This window comes from Chelonia mydas, chromosome 6 (assembly GCF_015237465.2).
Source record: "Chelonia mydas isolate rCheMyd1 chromosome 6, rCheMyd1.pri.v2, whole genome shotgun sequence".
NCBI classification, from domain to species: domain Eukaryota; kingdom Metazoa; phylum Chordata; order Testudines; family Cheloniidae; genus Chelonia; species Chelonia mydas.
Window position 1 is genome coordinate 15,199,860 of NC_051246.2, and position 7,705 is coordinate 15,207,564.

Sequence of the window (7,705 nt, forward strand, 5' to 3'; positions counted from 1 at the left end):
GGTGCACCTTCTCCCAACGGTGCTTTCCCTGCTATCACATCTGCTCTCGGGTCCATCTCACGGCAGAAGGACCGGGGTATCCTCTGAGTCATGATCTGTGCTCCCCCCTTCTTGGGGGCCGGCAGGCAGCTGTTCAGTCACTTCCCCAGTGGCGAGTGGGGGGACTCAGACTCTGAATGTAAAGGTGCTGGGGGACCCAGTGGGGCAAGTGAAAGATAAACTAGCCATTGCAAAGGGCAGAGGGAGACCTAGCATACCAGAGGGGAAAGTTTAGTGATGATGTGCAGGACCAGGAAGACGTGTGTCCCCTGTTGAGGGAGGCAGACAGAGAAAGGGGTGAGCTATGGATGCAGCTTAGGCAGCTGCAGGGTAGGAGACACCCAACCCCTTGAGCGATGCAGTCTTGAGGGGGATGGTTTGTGATGGGGTGTCTACCTCACACACTGTAAAAGGAGTTAATCCTGCATGCGAGCAGCAGATGTGAGTCCTCCAATCAGCCTAGAGAGGCTGCATTGGACGCAGGCAATCTGGGAAGGGCTGCAGGGAGTGACCAATCAGGGCCCAGTGGGCTCACATAAAAGAAGCCCCTGGGCCAGAGGTGGTCAGTGGCTGCTGAGAGCTTGAGGAGGAAGAAGCGTGTCTCTAGCAGGCGGAGAGCCCTGTGGCGCCATGAACAGAGCAGTGCTGGCGGGGACCGAGGGAACTCGCAGCTGGCTGCTAGGACGGACGTGCTGCGACCCTGAGGTAAGCGTGAAGAAGGTCGTGGGGAAGTGGCCCCGGAAAATGTGCTGAGCAGTTGGTTGGGGTGCAGCATGTGGCTGCCATCTACAGGGTCCCTGGGCTGGGACCAGGAGTTGTGGGTGGGCCTGGGTCTCCCCTCCCCGCCACTGGGGAAGTGACTGGACTGTTAGGCGGGAATACTAACCCCCAGAAGGGGGAACATGGATGGTGACACGGCTGGAGGGCCGAGTCGCGAAGAGGGCGCTGTGGTTCCTGAGGGGGGTTGGAGGCAGATGCAGTGATGGGGTGCAAGCTGCAGATGGGGGGGCCGGCCTGGAGCTCCTCCCCAGGGTGACCAGGAGGAGGAGCCAGTCATGTGATGCGCCCTGTGACTCCCCATCCCAGAGACAGCATCTCTCCAAGCGCTTGTTGCTTTGCATCCTTCTACCCTAGTGTGTCGGTAGCTGCGCTGGACACCCGTAGCCTTGTGCTTCACTGTCCTGTTCTGGGTGCCCAGCTCCTGCTGAGGTGTTTGCCTCAGACTGGTTGCCAGCCAGCCTCACCTGGGACTTGGGCCCTTCCTGGCCCTGCAGGATTGAGTGGCCCAGTGTTTGCAGGGCTGGCTCGGTGCTGGGAAATAAATGGCAGTGCTTCCCCCAGGGACTATGGCATTCACCACAAAGCTTCAGCCCAGAGTGACAGGCCGGCGGCAACGCCCCACTAAAGGCTGTGGCCACAAACTCTTTGGAGGAAGAAACTGCACCACAGGATGTTCATTTTACCAGGGTTGGCCCTTTGGCCCAAGCCATTAGCAGATGTTTGGGGCCTTGTTTCTGTCACCATGGGTCAGTCCATGATGTGACACAAGATGTCACCAAAGAATAGACTTGACTATCTCCAAAGAATGTACACACAGTCCTGACAGCAGCAGGCAGCTTCATTGCCAGAAATCCCCACACCTGCCTCTCCAACGGGCTCTCTGCCCAAGAAGCCCAGCAGGTCCTTCCTCTCAGGGCCATGCTCACATCTGCAGCTTCTGGCTTTCTCTGTCTCCAGCACACACAGGCTTCTAAACCAACTACCCAGCCCCTGTGTTTGCAACTGGGGAAACCCCTTGTTACAGGGATTGATCAGCTGCCTCCTGATTGGGTTTAAGAGAGGGCACCGGGGGCCCTAGGCCAGTCTACTGGGAGCTGCTTGACTCTGAGAAGGAAAGGAAAGACTTAGGAGCAGCAGGGGAGAGCTGCCAGAGCGAGAGGAGCAACAATACTGAGAGCTTTGGGCATTGAGGGTGTAGCATTTTCCAGATCCAGACCCTGGTTGTCGGCAAGCAGGATCAAACCTGGGACCTCTGGAGCTAAATGCATGAGCCTCTACTGCATTAGCTGAAAGCCACATGGTGCATAGCTAAAGCAGTAGCAGATTCATTAATCTCAAACGGTCTCTGTGCCACTAGAGGGGACAGAGAACCACACCCACAAGGTGTGTGGGTTACACAGGCAAACCTGATTTCAGTTTCTACACTTCCTCCAGCTGTCAAGCCACTCAGGATCCTCCCCCGGCCCCAATTGCCTCCAGCTGACCACTGTTGTGCACAGTGATGGAGCACAAGTAAGTGTAGAAAATGTAAGTATTTAAGAAGGTGGGGGAGGGGGTGTTCTATTATGTGGCCTAGTGGATGGTGCTGTGGACTGGAATTCAGGAGATATGGCTTCTAGTCCTGGATCTGCTGCAACACCTTGGGCAGGTCATATCCCCTCTCTGAGCCTCAGTTTCCCTATCTGTGAAAGGGGGATGCTAATTACTTTGTGAAATGCATTGAAATTTCCTGATAAAAAGTGCACTGTAAACACTAGGATGACTAATCTGGTCTCCAGCCCTAACTACAGAGCTCTCGGGTGGTAAGGTGATGTAGTAGATGACCCTGGGATTACAGGCTGTGATGCAGTCAGGCAAATACCCAAGGAATTAGAGTTAAGGTTGTGCATAGCCCCTTAGCTCTGGCATCTGCTGCCTTGCCAGTGCTCAGTCTTAATGCAGTATTTTTTTTTTTTTTAATGGAATAAATAAAATACATTCCCCATTAGGCCCATCCTGTGGAATGCTCCCTAGGGATTAGGGAGATAAAAGAAATGGGTAAAACAAATGGTGCTTGCATCCTGAAATCTTTGGATTTCATCAGATATATTGTTCTGTTTCTGGTCTGCCATTGTCATCCAGATCAGACAAGGCTCCCGTTGTATATTTCTTCACGCTTCATAGCCTTAATTCCCAACACAGGTTGAGCTGTGACAGCCACAATCAGAAAAATGAAGAGACTTCTCAGTGCCTTTATCTACACACCCTGCCCTTATCCTATTTCTAATATTGTTCAATTGTTTATTACTCCACAATTATATGACATCATAAATTGAGTCCTACCAAATTCACAGCCACGAAAAACCTGTCACAGATTGTGAAATCTGGCTACTGGGGGGGGCGGGGGCAGTCATGATATTGCCACCCTTACTTCTGCGCTGCCTTCCGAGCTGGGTGGTCGGAGAGCAACAGCTGCTGACCAGGCACCCAGCTCTGGAGGCAGCGCTGCTGCCAGCAGCAGCGCAGAAGTAAGGGTAACAAGGCAGGGTATTGGGGTTCTAACTCTGAATTTTAGCAGATACCCTTATCCAAGGCGACTTACAAACATTAGTTGTACAATACTTGTGTATATACTGTATGAACACATCCACAAAATTTACTATTTATGCTGTGATCAACCTGTGAAAAATGTGATTTCTCCACAATGTCAGTAGACCCTAATCATAAGTAAAGCTGTATTGTTACCAGTGTAATGATCTGTACCTGCAGGGCGGTATTCGGACATTAGATGTCTCTATGCACTTTATAGAGTTCCAAATGGGGTGTGGGTCCTGGTAAACAACAGTAACAAAACTGGAATTCACACCAGGTGGAAGCCAATTTGTTTGGCACTAGTTGTGGCTGTTTTCTTTCTGTTTATGAATGGTTAGAAGTCCATGGATCACAACCACAGCTAGAAGGAGCTGTTGTACGAATTTAGCATAATCCTGCTTTGTGCGACCAATGACACATCCCTGCACTGGTCTCTCCTTTCTTCGCTCTCCGGAAGTGAGCTGCAGCTGGGCTCATGAGGCAGGTTTAGTCCGTGCCCTCATTTCTGGACGGGGATTAAAAACCAAGGCGTGGTTCCTGCTGCCTTTGTCTTGCCAGCCCCTGTGTCCTCTAGCGCTCTCTTCCAGTCGATGCACAATACAGCTGCTGCAGCTCCCCATGGCCAATCATGGAGATGGATCTATGCACTTTACATGCAAGACCAGGCTGGGAAATGGCTCCAAGGACTGCAAGGAACCTACAGGCTCTAGCAGCTAAAGAGCTATGCAGCAAGGGACTTAGGCCCACATCTTCACAGAGACTTCAGTGCTCAACTCCCAGTGTTTTTAATGCAGGTTAAGTGCCTAAAAATACCTTTTGAAGATCTAGGCCTTAAAATATCATCCATCCATAGACCTAGAAGCTGCTTAGATCAATGGAGTTTTCTTGTGGTATTTGATGCTGTAGTGTAATCCTGGTTGCAGCTCTTTTTACGTACAGAAGGGCCTGGGTTCAAGCCCCAGTGGAACCAGCTGAGCCCTGCTGCCAGAGCGTAAAAGCCAATGCTGCAACTTTCTGGGCTGATTTTATATCACTGGGGGAGCCTATGTTAGTACCCACCCCTCTTCTCAGCCATCTTGATTCCCAGAGGCTCTTTCCCAGTGAAATCCAAGGGGGTACTGTGTGGCCTAGGGCACTAGATTGTGGCTGGAGAGACCTGGTTCTATGTCATTGGCTTTCTGGCCTGGGATACGTCACTTCACTTCTTTAGTGTGTCGGTTTTCTCATGCGTAGCACGGGGACAATGATGCTGACCTGCTCTGGAAAGCGCTTTGAGATCCATTGATGCTCAATATGCTATTGGGACCCCTGGCCTGTGCTGCCACCATGTGGTCACTGGCACTCTGGATTCCCTGCTGCGTCCCCCAGAGATCCTCATGAATGCAGCAAGGTTACCCATCTGCCTCACCTGCCCCCCAAGCTGGGGCTGCACCCCCCCCACACTCCTGTCAGCATAAGTGCACCAGCTGTGTGTCAGCAGGGACTATGAGATGGGGCACAGGTATTCTGTGCCCTTCGGGGGGGCTCTTCAGCTGCAAGACAGGGAACCCCCTGGGGGTGCCCACCAGGGGACCATGGATGACCCCTACCTGAAGCACTGCCTGGTGGGATTCAGCCAGCACCTGGCTCTGATCAGCAACAGCTGCCAAGTAGAGTACTGCATCCAGTCTGGGATCTTCACTGGAGGGGCCCTGCCCCCGGCGCAGCTCCCTCCCTATATTCGCCATAATCCTGGTGGGCATTGACACAGTCCTGGAGACCAATGCCAAGGGAGAGCGTTGCTGGGTCAAAGACGCCCACACCCAGCTGTGGCGGCTCAGGGATCCCGCTGAGCCGTGCCCTGCCACAGGGCTGGGTGGTGGAGGGGGCCTTGCCGGCACGGCCACTGGCCTGGCCGCGTACGGCTCCCGGAGGCACAAGGCCAAAGGTTACCGCACGGTGGAAGAGGGACAGAGCCTGGTCCCAGACAGCTCTGCGTATGGCACTGCTACTGAGCTGGGAGGGAGATGCCAGCCTGACCTGGAGAGCCAGACAGGTTAACTCCCACTGGCTCCTACTGGGAAAAGCCCCCTCTGGCCCCAGGCACAGCAACAAGCTTCCCGTTGCGCAGAACCGTGAGCTCCCGCTCGGCAGAACCCGAACTCTTCTTTCCCTCCCCACGCTGCATGGCAGAGCCACAAGCTCCTCCTCCTCTGCTGGGCAGAGACAGGAGATCCCTTCCCTCCCAGGCTGTCGCAGGGTCCAAGCCCCCTGGAGCTAGAGATATGTGTGCACAGGAGTCAGGGCAGGGGTAACGCTGACGTCCACCTCAGAGAGCCGGTGGAGTGTCTGTGCTCTGAACTGCCCAGTGATTCAACGCAGAGACAGCGAGGGCAACTCCCTAGCCTTCCCCCAGGGCTGACCTGTGGGGGTGGAATTAACCCAGCAGGGTGGTGGGGAAAGAGCCACAGTTGAGATCAGGCTGTGGGTGGGGGGACGGCCTGTGACCCAGGCACTACACCGTGCAGGGATCACTCTAAAGGCCCCCCTCATGGGCCAGCCTAGAGCGTCTTTGCTCCTTTCACCTCCACCCCACCCCCCTGAATCCCCTTTGCCAATTCTCCGAAATGAGATGTGGGCCTCAATTTCCACAGGGCCCAACCTGAAGTCCCTTAAAGGGACTTGACTCATTGTCCTGGAACCTAGCTCTTTTGGAGTATCACTTTTTGCCCCCCCCCCCCCCCCAGTCATGAGCCCCTTCCCAATGCTCAGGTGTAGAGAGGAAAGCATAACCAGCCAGGGTAGGAGCCAGGAGCCTTTCTCCATGGGCAGCTCCAGGAGGAGTAGTGCAGGGTTGCAACGCTGAGGTGTCTAAATAGGGGATGTCATCTATCTCCTGCAAGGTGGCGGGGGGAGTTCAGAGCCATCTCAGTCTATAGGCACGTAGACACCCACCCTCCCATGCAGCAATGCCAGGGAGCCAACACCAAGGGAGGGGGAAATACATGCACTCTGTATTTCAGAGCCCCCATCCCCTCCCAGGAACCCTCAGTCTGGAGCCTGCCTCTCTCTAACCCCTGGCACCCCCTGCCCAGCCACACTAGCTTAATGCCCCTTGTCTCACCTATGCTTACATGACCCCACCAGGGGTGCTGTGTAGTTTGGGGTGTCTTTAGGGTCATCCTTCAACAAGGTGAACCTCCCTTACTCACACCCCCAGCTCTCCTTCCCCCTTTCTCTCATGCTACAGGCCCCAGACCTCCTTTAGCTCTCTTCTGCATGGAGATGGCTGCCACAGGGCTGCTGGGCTATAGCAGCAGATTGGCAGAGCACAGAGCTCCGTTCACAGCTCTGCATCCCCACCCCTGCCCCATGTTAGTTTCCCCAGCTGGAAAGGCAGGATGATGTTCATACCGCAGGAGAGGGTGGTGGTAATGGATGGACAGACCTCCTTTGCACCCCGGCAGGCAGAGCAAACCCCAATAAAAGCCAAAGAGCCTGCTCTTGGGCAAAAATTGAGACACACACAAAGAGCAGCGTGGCCTTTGTCCATCCATAGGAAGTTTTTCCAGCATGCTCCTAGGGGGCATCCATAAAAGCAAGAACTAAAATGGTTTGAGGTTGAGTTCTATTGAAAATACCCCCTCTCTCGCCCCCATTCCTTCCCCCCCTTACCCTTTTCTGAGTACTCACAGTCGGCTCACATGCCATTATAAAAAAGGAACCCAGTATCCTGAGTCAGCCACTACCTTCTCTCTCTAACCTCTGGCAGGTTTCCACAATAGATTAGAAAGATGCAGCTTTTCTTTTATTTCAGCCAGCAGTTAATTGCACAGGGGACAATGCATTAAAAAAAATTGTAAAAAAATATATGTATATACTGTGTTGTAGTTTATGAAATCCAGCATGTGTTTGGGTGAACAGATTCCTAGATCAAGAGGGATTTTTCATAGATTCCCTAGGGAAGAGCAGGGCCAAACAGTCCCAGGTTTTTAGGGGTGACTCCTAGTATAACCCACCTTGTTCTACCACTTGTGAACTCAGCCCTCTACCTTGGGGTAGAGGGAATTAAACACTCACAGCTCCTGAGGGGGGCATCACCTCTGGAGAGTGAGAGGGGCAGTGCCTGCTCAGACAGACCAAACCAGAGAACTGTTTCAACTCAACTCACTGATACGAAAAGATTGTTGGCAGCCATGCTCGTCCCAGATTATCAGCGAGAGCAGGTGGGCGAGGGAATCTCTCTTGTGGAACCAACTTCTGCTGGTGAATGAGAATCAGACTCCGAAACTCCCTCTTGGCCTTGGGTTGACCATCCCCCTGGAAGGAAGAGGCT

General features: G+C 53.4%; 1 long non-coding RNA gene across 2 annotated transcripts; it reads left to right on the forward strand.

Annotated features, from left to right (window-relative positions):
• The first annotated feature begins 618 nt into the window (after nucleotides 1-618).
• Nucleotides 619-3,820, forward strand: LOC122466462. Of its 2 annotated transcripts, none has more exons than XR_006291955.1 (3): nucleotides 619-744; nucleotides 2,254-2,331; nucleotides 3,729-3,820. It is a non-coding gene; the product is annotated as an uncharacterized LOC122466462 (long non-coding RNA). The 2 variants fall into 2 exon arrangements; XR_006291956.1 differs by having other exon boundaries at nucleotides 2,254-2,346; nucleotides 3,729-3,806.
• The last annotated feature ends 3,885 nt before the right edge of the window (nucleotides 3,821-7,705 follow it).